The sequence below is a fragment of the Nipponia nippon genome, unplaced genomic scaffold (genome assembly GCF_047370975.1).
Source record: "Nipponia nippon isolate SJK-2023a ecotype South Korea unplaced genomic scaffold, ASM4737097v1 scaffold_5, whole genome shotgun sequence".
NCBI lineage: Eukaryota > Metazoa > Chordata > Aves > Pelecaniformes > Threskiornithidae > Nipponia > Nipponia nippon.
The window spans coordinates 36,876,249-36,895,400 of NW_028262369.1; the positions used below are offsets into that span (position 1 = coordinate 36,876,249).

General features: G+C 43.7%; 1 long non-coding RNA gene across 4 annotated transcripts; it reads right to left on the minus strand.

Annotated features, from left to right (window-relative positions):
• Positions 1-320: 320 nt before the first annotated feature.
• On the minus strand, positions 321-19,067 carry LOC148052129 (uncharacterized). Of its 4 annotated transcripts, none has more exons than XR_015699019.1 (4): positions 18,616-19,067; positions 4,726-4,954; positions 3,728-3,909; positions 321-1,234 (listed from the first exon to the last, which is right to left on the minus strand). It is a non-coding gene; the product is annotated as an uncharacterized LOC148052129 (long non-coding RNA). The 4 variants fall into 4 exon arrangements; XR_015699018.1 differs by lacking the exon at positions 321-1,234 and adding an exon at positions 2,418-2,839; XR_015699017.1 differs by lacking the exon at positions 321-1,234 and having other exon boundaries at positions 2,418-3,909.
• Between the last annotated feature and the right edge of the window lie 85 nt (positions 19,068-19,152).

Sequence of the window (19,152 nt, forward strand, 5' to 3'; positions counted from 1 at the left end):
GGGGGTGTCGCCCCCGGCCCGCCTGAGGGAAGCCGGTCCCTGGTGCAGGGCGAGGGGGACCGCCTCTGCCTGCCGGCGGTGGCCCGGGCTCCCGGGGGTCTGGCGGGTGGGTGGCCAGCCCGCCTCCCCGGCCCCGGCGCCCGTCCTGCTCGGGCACAGGCTCCCCGTCGGTACCCTGGGTTGCACTCTGTGTTTCTCGCTACAGCTGGGAGTGTCATCTTCTCCGTCAGCCACGGGCATGGCATTTCTTGCCAAAGACTAAGAGATGGACAGCGTATTTTAAATACTTTTTTCCCCTTGAGGTTTTTCGGTTTGTTTAATTTGTTTTTTGGTTTTTTTTTTTTCCCCCAAAGAAAGACATCTGTAGGCTGCAAACTTATTCCCCCGCGGTGCATGTGGCAGTTCTTGGATCCTGGCGGGATTTCAGGCGGCTTCCCTGCAGCCTGGCAGCGCGGGAGCGGCGGCTCGCTCTCTCGGAAAGCCTCTGCACGCTCCTCAGCAGCATAACGCCAGCAAAGCGGGGATGAAGTTGGCCTTGGCCTTAGGAGCCTTTAGTATTCCAGCCAAAATACCACATAGGTAAAAGACAAATGGCATTCGAGCAAATAATGTACTGAGGCTGCTGAAGTGGGCAAAAATTTGGGTTTGGTGTATGTGTTGCTCAGCTACATTGCGCATTAGTTCCATTAGCAAGCACGCAGCCCTTCGAAACCGACCTTGGGAAATGGGAAGCGTCATTGATTTTTTACCAAGATAAAATACTGAGGCAGCTTTCATTGGTTTAACATCTACATGGGTCTACGCTTTATTATCAACAGCTTCAGGAATACGTTTTGCAGCTTTCTGTATGACGCATCTTACAAACGACCCGCGATGCGCCTGGCTTGTGGTGGGCGAGAGCACAGGGGCCATCGCGTTGCAGGGTGGGTTGGACGACGACGCCCCGCCGCAGGCAGCCAGGAGCAGGCAGGCGGCCCAGGCACGCTGCGTGCCGAGCACAGCACTGCCTCGGTACGTGACAAACCCCCCAACACCGGGCTGAAGGCTCTTTCCTTGGGTTCTGGAGAAAACAACCGCAGCTCGTCAACATGGCACATGTTCACAGATTTCCTCTCTTGTCAAATTTTGAGGGGGATTTAATTACTTGATCATTCGAAACTAAATATTTTTGAAGACAACATTAAATTTTTGAATCTTCGTATGTGAAACACCAACAGTAGTAACTCAGTAATACCTGTAAACATACAATGTAAAAAAAACCCATTACAAAGCAGTTATGGTTTCTCTTAATCTAAAATAAGGCTCACAATAGTTATCATATGTCACGTTGCAACAACTCAAAATGCCATTTTGCCATCCTGTCTTTTGAAACCATTTGCATTCCTTAAAATACACATGTTGGGAAATATCTGTGTACAAGTTGCAGAGCAAGATGTAAAACCATTACAGAATGCTTTTGGTTGGGAAAAACGACAGACGAGACGGCAGCGGCTGGGACGATCCGGTGCTCGCTGCGGTGCAGGTGAGGAGCTGTGAGTCCTCTGTCCCTGCGGGCATCGGATCCTGCCCCCTCAGACAGCTGCCTCGCAGCGCCCGCGGGCCGGGTGAGGAACAGCATCTCGGGCAAAGTAGCACACAAGAGATGCATAAAACCAAAACTGTCAGTACTTCTCTGGCAGCGCACTCACTGTGCACAATGAATGCATCTACCTCCAGCAGATGAATTCACAATTATCATTATCTGCATTACCTATGGGCCCAAGTAAAGGAGGAGCCCAGTGGCACCTCCTCTAAACCAATCTTACCCGTTCGAGTGGTTAAGCTTTCATCCCCAACAAAAATGTTGATTTTCAGGCTGGAATCAGTATGTAAAGCTAAGCCTTTTACTACACCTTCCAGAACTGATCCTGATCTGTAAGGATACAGTCAAAGGAAGGTATAAACATATTTGATGGCATTTTTTTTTGTTCATCTCATAGTCAGATGTTCAAACAGGTTGCCCAGAAAATCTGTGGAAACTCTGTCTTGGAGACACTGAAAACTTGGCTGGCTCTGGCCCTGGGCAAGCTCACCTCCGCGGCTCCTGCTCTGCACTGGGGCTGAGTAGAGGACCTCCAGAGGTCCCGTCCAACCTACATGACTCTCCTGACTCGAAACCTTTCTCCGTACCAGAGCTGCCATCCTCCCTAGCTGAGACATGGCTTGGATAGAAGGAATGAACTCCAGCCAAGCAGAACACCAGCAATAAAATTTACCAGCGGTAAAATTCTGCCTGGGCACCACAGCTCGACTGCACTGACCTTACTGATGTGATCAGGAGCTCAGCTGTGCCACCAGCAAATGCATGCCTAAGGCAAAGGGCATGCATTTGAAGTCTGGAAGAGGCAACCTGCCCCATTAAAAAGCACTGAAAAGATTCAAAACAGCTAGGAGATGAACTCTAGGCTTTTTCCGCAAGAAAAAGTTGTTGCAACCATTTCAAACTGAGCAAACAAAAGAAGTCTACACCTACCTTGACTGTCATCGTCATACCTGCGGGTTTCCCACCGGTTCTAACGGGACATCAGGTTCCTCCTGCCTACCCGCGCCTTAGATTGTCTGTGTTAGTCCCCCTAATGAGTAACAACTTACTGCACTTAAAGTGGCTGTATGTCATTTTTAGCAAGTTCCTCTTCTTTAGGTGGCATTTTTGGAAATTTTTGTTGCTTGGATATTTTCTTTTAGCAATTAAAACAATATTAGTAGAAAGCAGGTACTAGCCAGAGTAAGGACCAAATCCTGCAAAGGACGGGAGTACTGAGGTTTGGTGTGCAGTACTGCCTTCTCCCATGAGTATTAGCTAGGGAAACAAAAGAAAATTCAACATCATTGTGTGTTCTGCGCCGCTTCACACAGTATTTTCTTCATGTTCTCTATGGTTTTCAACGTTAGTTTAAGCATTTAGATTATTCCCCTATGCAATAGGCACGCAGGAAATAGCTCGGTGAAAAGCTACCAATAGTTGAGTCTATAAACACAGTTTGATCTGTATCTTAGAAAATTGTTTCCATTCCAAACTGTGGTTACAAAGCACTTTTTCTTGTTGGCAGCTGGATTTTTTTTAAAATCCCTACGCATCCTGTATTTGCCCAACAGAGTTGGCATTGATCACAAAAATAAAAAACACCTGCAGATAAAATGACATTAAGGATCCGGCTGGAACTAACTTGAGCCAGTGGAGTAAGAGCCAAAGCTGAGCTTTTGTTTTCCGCTCAGCCTGTTTTGTTCAGGAGCTGCAAAGCACACAGTGCTGAGCGTGAGTCCTTTTACTCGGCCTTCTACAAAAAGTAAAAGCCACTTCAAGAGGCTGGGACTAGAGCTTGCATCGACTTGAAGAGGCTTCTTATTAGGAGACTGGCAAATGTTTAGGACCGGTTAAACAGTGTGACTTTAAACAAATAGAAATCAGTATTCTTCCTAAGGTACAAAGGGAAATGTTTTAAAAAGTTTTTTTCATTAACAGACTGAGATTTTGCCAAGTGATCTTTTCTGAGTTGATGACACGGGAACTGTAAATGACTGCAGAAGCAAAAAGTCAAACTTAAGTTGGGAAAAAAAAAAAAGCATTGATGAGAAGGATATCCCTGGTGAAGAAGCTGATGCACAGGCGGCAATATTTGGGCACTGATATAGCTGAATGATGAAATTATGCAGATAAATAGTTCCCGATAAAAGACTGACAAATAACCTTTACAGCCTTGCTGGCAGTTCCGGAGATCGGTTCTGCCTCAGCAGATACTGTGAAGAAGCTGTGCTTTCCTAAGTACACAGGCATTCGTTTCTGTACAAACGCAGGGACTGGTTTTGAACCGCTCTGGTTTGAGTTTGGAAAATTCCATCCCTCGTAGCATCTAAGACCTGCTCCTGTACCTGAAACAAAAGTTACATGTTAATTTAGGATGTAACTGTGTAAAGGTATACTTTATTGTACTTCAGTGGGATTCATTCATATGAGTAAAACTAAAAGTGTCTGGAAACGTGAGTGAGTCTCCTTTTCATTAAAGCTTAGCAAATCGGTATCTTTCTTCTCTCAAGACCTGTCACAGACAGGGGGATAAAGTGACAGCTATAAGACTAAAGCGGAGCTGATGACAGCTGGGAACTGGAAGCACCTGAATGCCCCAATAAAATCTATGAGCACTCTTTTTATTGAAAGCGCCTGCCTTCTGACATCGAAATGGACTGAAATAAGAGTCCCATGAAACCCTATCAGGCAGCTAATAGCCGTGTGCATTATCCCCAGCCTGCCAAACGACTGATCCCTCTCAGATGCAGACACCACTACAGTCATCCATACCTTTGTTACCCCCAGACCCTATTTTGAACTGGCCAGCCGAGGCACCCCAGAGGGTCCAGAATACAGCTGGTTATCTTCTTAGGAAGACAAAGCAATGGGAGAATAAACTGTTTATATTCTAAACCTGAGGAGGTTGCTAGACAACAGGCTGGACAAAGCCGAAGGTGTTCATTACTCAAATGGCTCCACCATCTGCTCCCTGGTCTCCAGAACTATTTGCAGTTGGGGTTGCACTTTTTAAAAGCAAATTTTAGAGACTCCAAGAGCAGTCAAGTGTTTGGCTCAGACTGCTGATTTCTTTCTAGAGCGCATCATTGCCAGAAACCTCCTTAATCCCAAACCGCTTTAAGAGGCACTGCTGTCAAGATTTTATACCCAGTGCACCACACCTGCATTGCTGTTGCTTGGCCATGGCGAACCAAACTTGGTGTCTTCTCACAAAGAGGTAACAGAGCTCTGAGAAGTCACTGCCACCTTCAGTTCCTCTCTGATGCCTGTGGCGCGGGCCACCTGGGCTCTGGCGATGTGACTTGTAGCATCAGGGTGGTTGCTACCCTGGCTATCTGTGAAGTGCTGAGCCCATTGCTCCCCGTGGCATGGTCTACTTGTCCTGTTAAGCTGTAATTAAAATTAAACAGGAGAGGATTTTAAGAACCATGTATGGTTAACCTAGATTCAAATGAGCAGTGCGATGGAAATACTTCTGTTCATAGCTATCAGCTAAGTTAAGCAGCAGGAGCATTCACGGCTCTGCCTTCTGTGCTTTGTTTAAACAGAAATAAGACAGTAATTCATGCTCTTTTTAGGATCTTGCATTTTTTTTTTAAGTTGGTATTTGTCTTTTTAGAGAATGCAAGCTGACATCCCTATGAGCTTTAGAAAACATGTCATTGAACTTCAAGGCAGTCATTACCACCTCTGACTGCAATCTTACAGCATGCCAGTGCTATGGTAGGATGCCAGTCTCACTGAAGATATGCTAAAAATACCAAAGTATTTTGGATATGAAGAAGCCAAAGCATTATCCATACAGTAAAAATAGTCGGTATCATGACCATCATCACCATTACCTTCTCCTAACATGGAGACAAAACCGACAGGTCAGTGACACTGCACCTTGGTTGAAGTGAAAGTAAACACTAATGAAGAGTGCAGTAAGTTCAAGCAAAAGAAAAACAGATTCAAGTTTATGCTCACAACATTACGAGATCCTCTATGAAGGAACTGAAATCACTAAATAAGCTTTTCTCTGTCTATTTTGTCCTATCTCTTTAGGCCAGGACCACATTTGTGGTCCTGCCGTTTCTGCCCCAGAAGGGCAGGGAAGAAGCAGAGCTCTCACCCGTGTCCACCTGTGGTCCATCTTTCTCCTCGGCCTCATGCCTTCACAGTCTCCGCCATCACTCAGTCTCTCACAGTATTTGGCTATTAATCCAGCCTTTGCCGAAATGTAACATTTGTGAATCGCATCCCCTAACCAGCTGGAGCTGTAAGGGGTTTGAGCTGTGTGTAGCAGTCCCTGTTAATATTGTCCGGGAGTGCTGTACCCACTGACAGACCCTTCGCAGAGCCAAGGGTCTACCAGTCCACGCAACACAGTCCATGTTGCAAGGTACATCCACCATAAATCCCATTATGCACAGGATCCTAAAAGCTGCTGCAGATGCAAAATTTATTTATAAAAAATCCTGCAAAACTTAGATGCTGTAAGAAGAATATCTTGAATGGCCTCTGATTGCCTATTCACAGTCAACAAAATGCCAGAATGGGGGAGCACATTTAATGAACAGGTTCTTAGAGGAATCAACGTTCTTAAAGTTCCTTTCTTCCACTTCTATCATTAGAAATAGAAATTTTTTTTTTTTAAATCATCGGCCTCAAAACTCTAAGCTTCAAGTCGAAGTAAAGTATAGAGGACTTCTAAATGCTGTAAAAGGAAAGGCGGTATTTAAAAAGAGAAGTGGAAAGGTCCTTAAATTGGAAGACTGATCCTTTTTAAGAACTGTATATAGAGTGCTGTGCTCAAAGTACTTAAGATAATCACAAGGATGCCTTAAAGATGTGTTCTTACAATCTTAAATTTTAAGCAACAGATGTTGTTTCTATAGGCACAATCTGCCAATGATTTTCACGTGTTGAAAAGATCTAGTCTATTTTTCTCTTTTATGTAAGCTAAATAATTTTATTACTCAACTTTATATGTGTGCATATATGATAATTTCATTATAGTTATCCTGTATGTTACGAAGCCAAAAAAATGAAAAAAAAAAAGCCAGAGAAACCCAGCATATCACCTCAGGCTGCTGAGAGATCTGTGGGATTTAATATATGAAATATTTTCTTCTTTCTCTCTGTTGTGTGTGCGTCAAAGGCAGCGACCAGCGAAGTTAATAGTAAGAAACTATGACAATGAAGTCTGTGCACGCATTAGCGTGCTCATACTTAGCTTGTTTGCAGAGTCTGAACAACACCACTTCAGTACAGTGACGGAAAACTAGAAAAGCATTTTTGTATAGCTACACAGATGAACCCTGGAGTTTCTTTTGCGTCTCCTGAAGTGCACCTATCAAGTAGAACAGAATAAAACTGTGTTTCACAGGAGAAAAAAGTTTTCCTGTTTAGGCCAGGCACTATGGAGCACATGTTTTGACCTGATGAGCTTTCTTGACTTGTAAAGAACAATGCAGCAAGGAGAAGAGTAGCACTTGATCCTGCTGGCTCCAGCAGGGAAAGTCCCTCATTTGCAAACTTGCCAGGGTTGCTGCCTACCATCTGCTGACAGCTGGCTCCCAGCACTCACTCGCTCCTGCGATAACAAGGAATGACAAAAGCGCAGCAGCTGATGGGAAGGTGGCATGGTCAAGCTTCTTTTGATTACTAATGTCCGTCATATCATTCAGTCACCCCTGGGAGACACAACAGAATCCAAGAAAACGAAGGTGAAAAAATAGATTTATAGTCTCACTTGTGCTCCCTTAATCACACGTCTCCTTGTTCGCTCATATTCAGACCAATCTCATTTTAAATATCTCAAGTTATATGGTCCTACTCTTATCCCAACAGTCTAACCAGCCATGTGGTTAGGAAGCATTTCCAAATAGTTAACCCAAATGTCAGTCAGCTATTCTATCTAGTCATGTCTCCTGTGATGTATTAGCCTAACGCCCTGATAGTCTTCTGTGGCTGCTCAGACTATGGCCCATGGTTCTAGGTGGCATCTCTTCCTACCCAGCCTGACAGACCACACAGCTGGTTGCAGCCCAACAGGCAGAGGTGACACCAGATGCTGGCACAGGGGCTGTCACCAGTCCTGCATGGGTTCCTCTGAGTTTCCAGTAATATTACCTGGACAATAAAATACAGATTTAAATGCAATTTAATATTTCAGATAATTGAAAATCAATTTACTTTTCACTTCGAAATATTTTCTGAGTGGGAGTGGAAAGTCCATGTATCTCAGCTGATTTCAAGTAGACAGGAAAGGCTACAAAGGCTTCTGGTTTTTCTCTAGTGGGCCCTCACGGTAAGGGCACTCTTCAGGTGAGATCTGTTATTGAGAAGCGTGAGCTATTGAAAATATTCAAAATATTTACATTCTTCAGTGGATAGAAGCACTACTTTATCCTAATCTCTTCTCTAATTACTTGAGTTTCCAGCCGTGCCATGGCATAATCTGTGTAACACCCACAACAAAGACCCACAGCACTTTAATGCCACAAATTTCAGACAGATATCACAATGGTGAGGATTCTGGAAGACCATGTATATTTGATAGATTACATCCATTTTTCAAAGTAGATTTTTACTTGTTTAATCCCCCAACCTTCCTTCTCATTGCTAAAATTTGTTTCCTAAATGCCATGTTCCTCTCCAGAATAAAAAGACTCAACAGTATGTAAAAAACCAAGTATTTAAACTTCTGGGTTTTTTTACATTGAGCTGCAAGATCTAAAATGAATGATTTTTTTAAAACCTATTTTTGGATAGGTTTAACTTTGTGTGTTTCCAAACACCGGTTTCTGCTCTGAAACATCACGCGCAAGGTCATTTTCAGTGTTCTTCCACTTTTGTCTGGAAAATTCCCCTGTTGTTTATGTAGAAAAGAAACACAGCTAAACAGGATATACTGAGTGTAAAAACAGAATTTGCATGGGAGGGACAAGGGCAGAGCGAAGTCTGAAACTAAAATTACTACAACTGGCTTTTTAAAACTGTGTTTCCAAGGTGACAGAAACCCCTTTATTGCAAGGTTGCTCATTTATCTTGAACAGTTGCCAGGATTTTGATGTAATTTTTAGTTCTGAAAAACTAAAATTATCCCTCTCCTTCTCAAAATAAAACTCAACCAACCAACCACAACACAACAGATTTTAACTCCGTAGTGGCTTCTATCTTTACAACCAACAACAAAGGAAAATCAGGTCAAATGGTAAAGCTGCCAATTTTAGCATCCCTGTGGAAGACGTATCCCCAAACAGCACATTCTAATTAGGCGTATAGTTCATCAGTTATCACAGGCTAAATTATGTGCTAAGACCCTGCTACAAGTTTGCAGCCTGCATGAGCTGACGTGTTGCACGCTTCTGCGACGGACAGGACCCTGCCAGGTCAAAGCCTGCAGGCTGTGAAAGGAAAACCCTGGCGACACACGCGCACACAGAATGCGTTTCTTCAGATCTGCATACATGTTCACCACTAAGTATTTAGGGGGAAAAAAAAAAACACCCTAAGAAAACACCAAAGACTACCTCCTACATTGTTCTGTATACGACCCCAAAACTGACAGTTCATTTCAGCAACACTGATGTAGTAAAGCTGATGCTTTGTTACCTACAGCATCAAGTCTCAGAGCTTTAACACCTAGAAATCATTAGCACTTTGTCTTAGGATTCAGAGCCCTCTTTTGCACAGCACGTTTTCCTTCTTTAAGGACAAAAACTGTAATGTTCATTTTCTTCCCCAGTCTTGCTCTCACAGAAAACACTCCAAATATTTGAGTTGGAGTCATCTTCCCCTTCTACTTTGTCTGCTCCTGAAACACAACAAATGAATTCATGCTCTAACCCAGCATTTTTTTCCTTTCTAAACAGCAAATGGGCTTAAGGAAGACCCTCAGGTATTTACCTGCTTTACCTGAACAACCCTAGAGAACGATGCCCCTAGTTTTCCCTCCTCTCTTCCCCCCACTTACTCTGTCACAGCTGAGCTTACTGCAAGGTTTTGGGACAAATGCCATGACACAGCTCCATAGAAGATTCATTTCCTGCAGCGGGACTTTACCATCTCTAGACCTCACATCCACTGCAGCCCTCACACACCTCTTTCTTTGGCCTTGGAAGGGCTTTGCCCATAACGCGCTCAGGGTCCCGAGCTTTGCCACGCACAGGAGCAGAGCCCTCTCTAGATAGCTAAAATGTGTCAAAAAGACAGTCAGTTGGTTAAAACAGTTTTAACAGTCAGCAGCGTCTGAATGGAGACAGATTTACTGACCATTTTGACAGAAACCCGCGTCTCCGGGATTCAATGTGCACAAGCAGGCAACAGGCACGGTTGGTCCCACTGACTGCCCCCACCTCCTCTCGCCACCCAGTGAAAACCAGCTTCTGACTCACAAAAGCATCCTGGTCTCCAGTGGTGTTTCTAGTTCCACACATCATTTGAGAAGGACAACAGCTGTTATGGATGGATGTTATGAAGGACTGCTTCCCAAGGAGGCCTTTCCTTTGCCACCGACAGGCGTGAGCCCCATTGCTTCCCATGCTCAGCACCGCAGCTGCTGTTGCTTTAGAGATCAGCACCAACTGAAGAAGAATCTGCTCTTCACCATTAAGAAGTCCTCATGTTGTAGTGATTAGAGACTACTGCCAGGCAAGAGCGCCGATACCAAAGTAAGCGTTGATTTCTTGTGCAGAGGCCAGAGCAGCAGCGACTGCAGCTGCCGATACCGGAGTGCTGCTCGTGCTCTGCGGGGAAGTGAGACAGGGTGCACGGCGAGCAGGGTGCGAATGCACAATCGCTCTCTCCAACTGGCTCTCTTCTCAGGTAACACGTAAGAAAGACATCAGCTCTCCCTGCTTCTGTAATTCGGGGGACTCCCCCAAAACCCAAAGTCAAACCACTTGTCGTTCCCTGTGCCAAGTCTTGCCAGCCGTTAGGATGCAATATTTAGGAATCCCGTCAGGAAATGTACCCAAAGCATCAAATAAGATGTGAATGATGTATTTCTATCTGCCCGATTCAGCAAGCACCGCCAAGTCATTTGTCTACTGCAAAGCACACTGAACGTGGCCTCTGTATTTCTGTATGAAAAATACATCCATCTCCTCTGCTTGTCCGTAGGAGATAGAGCGAGGGAAGCTCCAAAGGCTTTTAGCTCAGTCAGCAGAGGCAAGCCCCATCTTATTACTGCAGCTATGACAATGCAAATCTATGCATCTCAGGCACTGTTAAGATGCCTGTCATACTGGCCTGCGCTCTCCCTGTCAGACTTGCATACAAAAATATATATTTTTAAAAATACATTCACAAATGTTAAGCTGAAGCAGAATTTTTCTTGGCCTGTCAGCAAAGAGCATCTGGAAATGATCAGTCTCTCTCCACCTTGTCCAAATGTCCTCAGGGAGAAATTAATCTTTTAAGACAACTATATTGAAATTAAAAAAAAATGTTTGTGTAAGCTGGCTAAATTCATATGCTAGTTAAGTTTTCCTGAGAAGAAAGCATAGGGAGAGGAAAGGGATCCATTCTTTCTAGGAATAAAAAAACCCACAAATCACTTTCCTTATTCTACTGCTGGGTGCACAGCAAAGCTTCAGCCCCTATCAAGAATCAGAGCCTCAATGCTATGGCCCCTGGCAGTGTAAATTCAGGTGTGTGATTAGCTTCATATACAACAGACTTGCCATTGCCTATAGTGGGATTCATACACAGCTGAGCTTCATACACGTGTATAGATTCTTGCAGGAATGAATGCGGCATCTCTAAGGAGAAATATTACTGGTCTAGGAACAGTGGATAAGCAACGATCAGTGCTGCAATTTACTCTTGCTCTCATTCTCCACCACCCCTTGTATTTAATATAAGAACGAGTGAATCAATTAATAGAAAAAAAAATCTAAGGTGATGAAAAAGCTAAGTTTAGAAGGCAATATTGGCATGCTACCAAGAGCACAGACCTTGAATCCAGTTTGCATACAGTTGTGTTTTGCCCAGCAAGGCGTATTTTGGGCGCGAAGGCGTGTCCCGGAGACACTCTGGTTCCGCGCATGCGGTGCTCCTTGCACAGTCAGGGTGTGACTGCAGAAGTATTGCGGTTTGGATCAGGAGGCTGCTTTTGAAGTGACTCTCCCTATCGGCCCAGCAGACTCTGCTTTGGTTTTCAGAGTGCACCAACTGGATTCCTTTCAGATGAAACTCAAACCAGGAGATGCGCTCCAGGAGTGCATTTAATGCACTTGGACGGCTGCTGGGCGTTGAGTCTACGGGAGCAAAGCAGAGCTAGCCCACAGCACTGGCCAGTTCACTTTACAGGCACTCTCCTATTGTGCCAAACGACTTACTAATGCAAATGTAGCCACCGATTAAAGAGCTTCCTTTAGCACGATATCAGAAGTAGAGTTGAAGTGGTTATATCTCATATAGCTTCCCAACAGCCCTATAGCCTCAACGAGGAGGGTCAGTAAACCTGCTTATTCTGCAGTAAAAACCAGAAGAGCTACTTATTTAACAAATAAAACCCATATACAATATAATTGAGAAAACCAAACAAACGTTCAAGATGGAACTGACCTTCTGAAGTGGATTATTTCCCAAGTACCAGGAGAGCCAATTTCCCAACAGCTTTTATTTCTGGTTCTTAATGTTCAAGTGTATATGCCCAATCTGGGATATAAACACAGCACTGATGGAAAATCCTATAGAGTTTCCCAGGAATTAGTGCTGTTACTAAATGTGATAGCTTTTCAGGTTAATGTCCACAGAATGCTATTAAAATCTATGGGACTTTTGCAGAACCTAAGAATTATTTTTGAAAGAGAAAAGATTATGGTAACTCTCCCCAGACAGCATTCAAAACGTATTTGAAATTTGCAGTGCAAAACCAGTTCAAAAAGCCTTTGTAGTGCTAAGAAAATCTAGAGCAAGATATCAATAAAGGAACCAAAATAGACGTGTACTGTTTCAAGAGTCACTTGATCGGGTATTAGGCTGACTCAAAGAAAATCAGGGTCTACAGTTTAAAGTAGGACAGATTCAAACAGGCATTATGCCAGCAGCTAACAAAAGCACCCTCTACTGGAGTAGCACAGCTGAAAAGCCAGCAAAGGTAGAACAGAAGAGCTAAATTATTGCAGGGCTTCATTTGTCCAGTGGTCTGTTGGATGATTTTGCCGATGGAGCAGTGCATGTTTCTGCCAGCTCCGTGATAGTTTATTGACTCAACAGCTACTGTGTGCTGCGGCTGTCCCAAAAAGGCTGAGAAAAGGCAGGGAAATATGGGATCCCCAGCAGGAGGGTGGGGACCAGAATTTATTTGCCACTGGCTATCGACCATTCAAGGAGCCCTGAATTCAGATATCTATGATCTGTGTCAGGTAAGTGCCCCTGTTTCCTCAGCCTTGGAATCACTTAATGACATGGATTCTACTTATTTTTATATTACCAGCTTGAGTTGTCAATTATGCTTCTGTGGGGAAATAATACAAGGAATCTATTAATGTTATAATAATGTAATAATTCTATAGCATATAACTCTCTGTGTTGTCTTATATGTCTATGTGTTGCTTTATATAGATGCTTTGAAAAATTTAAGTTTGTAAGATGTAAGCAGTATTTAATTACCACGTCAAAGATCATGTTGACATGGCTTATTTAAACTGTCAGAGAGATACAGCTTATTTACAGCTATCCAGGAGGCATGCCCAAGGGTTCCTGTGAGAACAAGTCATTTAACAAGTCACTAATGGTAAGCAAAACCTTAGATCTTGTATAAAAAACAGTATTCCTACCTATTAAAACAGTATGTTTTCAAGCCTTTGCCATTGCCAGCTTTATAACTACATTAAATAATACAACTCTTTGAAACATTTCAGACAATATATAAGCTCTTAGTCTCACAAAATGCCATTTTATCAGTCCTAAGGAAGGGATTTGTACGTTTCTCTTAAGCATCTTCTAATTAAACAGAAAGTGACACGCTTTCTAGACCAAAAGCCTAACAGAGAAATGTTTTTTGTAAACCCTTCTTTTGGTCTTTATTAAGTAGTTGTGATCCTTCCTACGAAAGAAGTGAAATTAGTCTCTCCCATTACCCGGTCTGGTTCCCAAAGGCATCCCTCACCACCCTGTGTCAGAGAAGTTACTTGTTTAACAAAACTGGACCATGTTGTGCTTCCCAACAGAAAGGCTCCCCAATTACTTTTGCTGGGAGCCTGCTGCTGGAGGGGGGGTGTTGGTTGGTTGGTTGGTTGGGTTGGTTTGAGGAGATATGTTAATCCTCTCCCGGGTAAGTCCTGTGGTTTAGGTTTAACTCCCCATTACACTTTCCTGGGGTTACCCTGTATTAATCTTGTATTTGTTTTCGTATCAGTCCATCTACAGCAAGAAACAGATGGTGGGAGAAGTTAAGCAAAGGGATGGGAAATCAGCGTTTGCTCCAAAGAACAGGCTCACCTTGTTAGAAGGCAGCAAAACACAGAGTACTTGCATTGTTGCTCACAGCTACAGCGAAGCAAAGATGTGATTTATCTTTTGAAGCTACCAAGACGAAAGCATTCTAAAGATGAAGAGCACTTCATCTTCTAAATGAAGAGCACTGATAAAATTATTTGATAAGGACTAAAAATGCTTATCTCCATTCACTGAATTCATTGCATTCTTCTGTCAATCCAACTCCACAGGCCCTGGCTTCCCTGAAAATTCCTGCTTTTTTCAGAAGTGCCCTGAAGAAAATAGTTTAAAGGAACCAGCAGCACAAACCCATTCCAGTCTCTGGTGCGACTCTGCCTTCCAGGTCCAACTGATCTTTGCACATTTCTATCCACGACACAAATTCTGGGGACTCCTCTGGTACAAGGTTGCTCCCTTTGGTCTGTGATACTCTCCACATGAAGAACTAGCTCACAAGAATCTCTGTCCCTCTGCTATTCCCACTATTGCTTGGTTCCTAACTATATGACTTACAAGCTTTTAGAAGGCAGTCCACTGCTACCACCACGTTTGTCTCAGGAACAGAACCATTTCCTGAGATTCCCATGTCCCACGGGAAGACTCCTGTGCAATGAAAACACTGTATTTTTTTTCAGCAATTTTCTGTATTTTGCTAACCTTTTACTCTCAGAAATCCTGCTTTTCAGTCTTGACATTTTGGGACAGCCGCAGACTGCCTCGCTAATCGCCGCCTCTTGTTGCAACCTCCTTGAAACTTCACCTTAGTCAATACATCCGGAAAACGCCCTTTGGCAGTAATGGAATCAGATTTCTTAGCAAGGGGCCTCCATTTGCTCAAGGGTTTTCTAAACACGTCCCATGCTAGTCGTCTTGTTGAGAAGTTTTTTCCTCTGTAACGCTTGCCCTCCTGTGAATTACAGAGAGAGGAGTCGGCGTCTCCTCCTGAGCACGCCTGGGCAGCCATTTCCACTCTGTTGCTGCTACAGCAATTAGCCTCTCAACAAGCTCACCTCCGTAGGGCACCGGTACAACCATGCTTGTGCCAAGGCCTGACGGTGCTGGCGTTTTTCCAGCTATTTGGAAACCAACCTTTCAGTATTTTCCAGTCTACCGAGTATTCGTGGGTGTCCTTACACATTTTCTCTCCAAATGGAAATGCTGCACAACTGTAGCCATTGCCAGGGGCCCCTTTCAACCAGTACAGCCATGTATCCTTGAAGAACACACGCTTCAGCTATAATCGGCTTCCACACTTTTAAGACGTGTTATTCTCACATCAAACCCACACCCAAAGCAAAAGCACAAACATCTGTGACCAGTAGTCAAAGGGGTTTGGAAAAAATCAGCAATCTAAGACAGAAACAGGCACAAGAACCTTTCAAGCCTGAAAAGAAAACCCAAATTGTATGCTGCTGGTGACTGAAAGCATTACATCTTTTCATCCAAATTCTGCCATGATTTTGCAAGATTAGCAAGCTGGCAAATGAGCTTCCTGTCACCAGAGAAAGAAAAGAGCCAGCCAGCACCCCACAGTTTCTGTTTCTCTCCGTTGGTAAAAAATCCTCCTCCTCCTCCGCTGATTACATGTTCACAATAAATTACCCTTTGTGGAACACACTGCATGTCCCTGGATTCAATTTCAGATTGGCAGCCTTAAGCTTATCACAGACCATTTGTAAATGAATCAGTTCTTCAATAGCGTTAGTATGCATCAAGCTGTCGCATCGGAATAGCAGACAACCGGAGGGATGCCTTGCAACAACCTCTCCATTAGCATTTCTGGGAGGAAGCGCTGCCTGCCATGAAAGCCATTATCCTCAACAGCTGTACTTCTGTACTGATGTGAATTCTTCTTTTCCAGACCATCTTGACTTTCTTGGAAATCCAAGTAATGTAGCTGCTATTGTGCCAGCATCTGGAGGCAACACAATGTGTTCGTTGCAAATTAATTGCATTCCCGCCACTGTTTTTCTAATCTTGACAAATTTTTAAGAGAATTTTCTCAGAGCAAACTTGTATGCATTTTTACTGCCTTTTCCCCCCTGTTACACATAATGATTATCATCACATTTGATTCATCATAAAAACAGCGCAATGATGAGTCAATAGAGGACTCATTTCAGAGCCAATCTTCCCCGTTTGTCAGCGGGGGCGTATGTTCGCTGTCACTGTCTCCTCTTGAAAGACAAGCCAGGATAAACTGTTCTCTAGTTAGAGATTTTTTTAACATCCGAGTTATCAGTTTAAGTTTAGTAAGTGTTCACTCACGCATTTCACCGATCCTGATGCACGGAGTAGCCAATTTTTCATTATTAGCTGCCCAAACCTGAAGAAAACCTACAAGTCTGTTTTTTGTTCCATCAAGCTTTGTCCTTCAGCTTCTTCAGAGTCTTTCCCTCTTCTACTTTCAAAACAAATGAGAAAATCTTCTTATTGCTCATTTCTTCACACCTACCTGATGTGCTTCCTTTAAGCACTGCATCATTATCAATTTTTTCTTGTTTTGTAAATCTGTGCCACTTCTGATCATGCAAAAAGGGGATGGAGAAGACTTGAATCCGCTTTTGGAGGACTGTTGGATGCACTCCTATAATTGTAAGGCTTATCGTGACCGCATCTTTCTCGGCAGTGCTCTGTCTAGTGACTTATTGAGGAACTTGAATGACAGCTGGTAATTTTACAGCTTCGTAGCTATGAATACCATGGATGCGTTATCAGTAATCTTGACCTAGAAGCCCAACTCCAAATGAGCATTTATAATGTAGCCTATTGCCCTTTTTTCTTAGAAGCTTTCTATGGTATCTGAATAAGACCTTACAGATCCTTGGCAAAATCAGCGGGATTTCTCTCCTTTTCTTCCTCTCCTGGCTAGTAGCTACATTCTATCTAGCTCAATGCAGCCATTTCCAAACAGCCTCTTTGTACCAGCTATATATACCTGTCGTTTTTTCCCCGCAGAAGCAAGTACTGCTTAGTAAGTACCACACTACCAAAGCCAATCACTGGAAGCATTTTGTGCCTTTCCAGCCATTTTCTCACCACAGTTAGGACTCCAGCATTTTTTTTTTTCCACCTCAGGGAGTTCTGTAGTTGTTTGCATTACAAGTCACCGATGATACAAGCATAACATTTCTTTCATGCGCTCTCATTTACTTACAATAAAATGCACACGCTGTCTGTTGTCTCTGAACTCAGAAAGGTCAGTCCCCTCCCTGCTCTGGGCTTTTTTGTGTGCCCTGTATGTCAAGAAATCTGACTTGCTTCAGAAGCTGCAGCACTAGCACTTCTCTCATCATCTTCTCCTGAAGATGATGCACTGAAGCATCTCTACCAAAAAACTTCCAGCAGCAGAACCAGCCCACCCAGATAATTCAGCTTCAGACAGGCTTTCTCACAGCCTTGTTTCAGATGTCTTACTAAAGAAAAAGCATAGTTGCTTTTGCCATTTCTCTTGAATAGGGAAGCTGCCATGGGCACTGCTTACAATGAAGATTTCCTCAACCTGTAAAGAACACAATTAATCATTCTTCTCCCACATCAGCCACGCTGGTTTTCTCCTTGGAAACTGAGTATCAGATGGTGTTAACTTCAAGACAACTGGATACCACGTATATCATATTATCTGAAAACAAAAGGAGTGATTAGCATGGTAACTTCCTGAGCTGCCCCGCAGAATAGCAGAGCAATCACTACAAGGACAAAAGCCTCCTTGGTCATGGCAGTCGTGGGAATGCATCCTGTTTCCAGAGCTGGTGACATTAACCTCCAGCTGTAATGCTCTTCGAGAAGCCCTTCAGTAGCAAACAGAACTATTGCAAGACTTGAGAATTAGGCAGTCCATTGAACCGTGGACATCATGTCAAATCCCTCAGATTTCAAGAAATGGTACCCTTCATCCCACATAACCCTGGAATAAATACTGTACATACAGGACAGCAGAGGCAGATTTCTCAAGAAGTGTCTTGCTAGACATACCGTAATCTGCAGCTCGCTGCCTGGACACAAACTAAACCTTCAGGAAACTCACCAAACATCTGATTTTCATATCTGAACAGGAGCTTGCTGCTATTCCCTACCCTCAGGTCTCTATGCCAGCTATAGTATAAACACATTCCTGTTTTAAAAAAGGAGCATAAGCAGTCTTTTTTCCTACCACATTTGCCGAAAATTAGCACCTTCAACCTAGCAATATTAGGACAGCAGATAGAGGGAAAAAAAACAGATTAGAGTGAGCCTTTTCATTCAGAGACTTCACATTCAGCACTTCAAGAAAAACTTCCTTCATTTCTTTGTAGGCGAAGCTCACAGAAACTTTGATCCCAGACGAACAGGACCTAGAGACCAGCTACATAAGTAGCTTGTGACAATCCACATCCTGAAGTGGATGATGTAAGGCTGCATGACCTGCATGGAGACAGCTATTCCTGTAAGAGAACCAGCCTGCATTAGATGACAATTTTTAGTGGAAGTTTCATGTGCGATTATTAGAATGAAGGAGAATTTACATTAGCATTCTAGAAAAGCAAAGTACGGGCATTTATAGTCTCTCCACTCAGCAAAGTGCAGATATCCACAGCTCCTAGACTGTCACACTCCACTGGCTGTCCACCTACCGAAGGCTCCATTTCAGCAAGGGATAAACGCGAAGGGGTCTTCATCCCAGCTGGAACTCAGCGGGATCATCATTAAGGGCGTGGGAGGTTTCCCCTTGCAACCCGGAGGCCAGCTCTGCTCTGCTCCAGCCCAGCCATCATAATCTGAGACGAAGGAGTATTTTGAGAAACTGTACACAGATCTGGCACTACATCAGCTTTGCCTACGACACCGTCCCCCACCTTGGAGCTTGCTATGACAGCGTCAAATATTTGGGTTTGTGCTAGGAGATCTGGGGCATGGGGAACCCTCAGCTGTGTACAAGTGCCTTTTTTGGAATAAGTTTCCAGACTGGCAGCACAGAAGGGGTGGAATATATCACGGATTTGGCCCAACAGCCTGTGAAATTGGCAAGGAGCGGTTGCGGAGTCTGCAGGTAGAGAAGGATCCCGAGAAAGCATTATCACACTGCCAAGGCTAGGACTGCATAGCCTGTTGCTAACTTCATATACTCACTAAAAATGAATACATTTTTCTATATATTGAGGTTCAAAAGA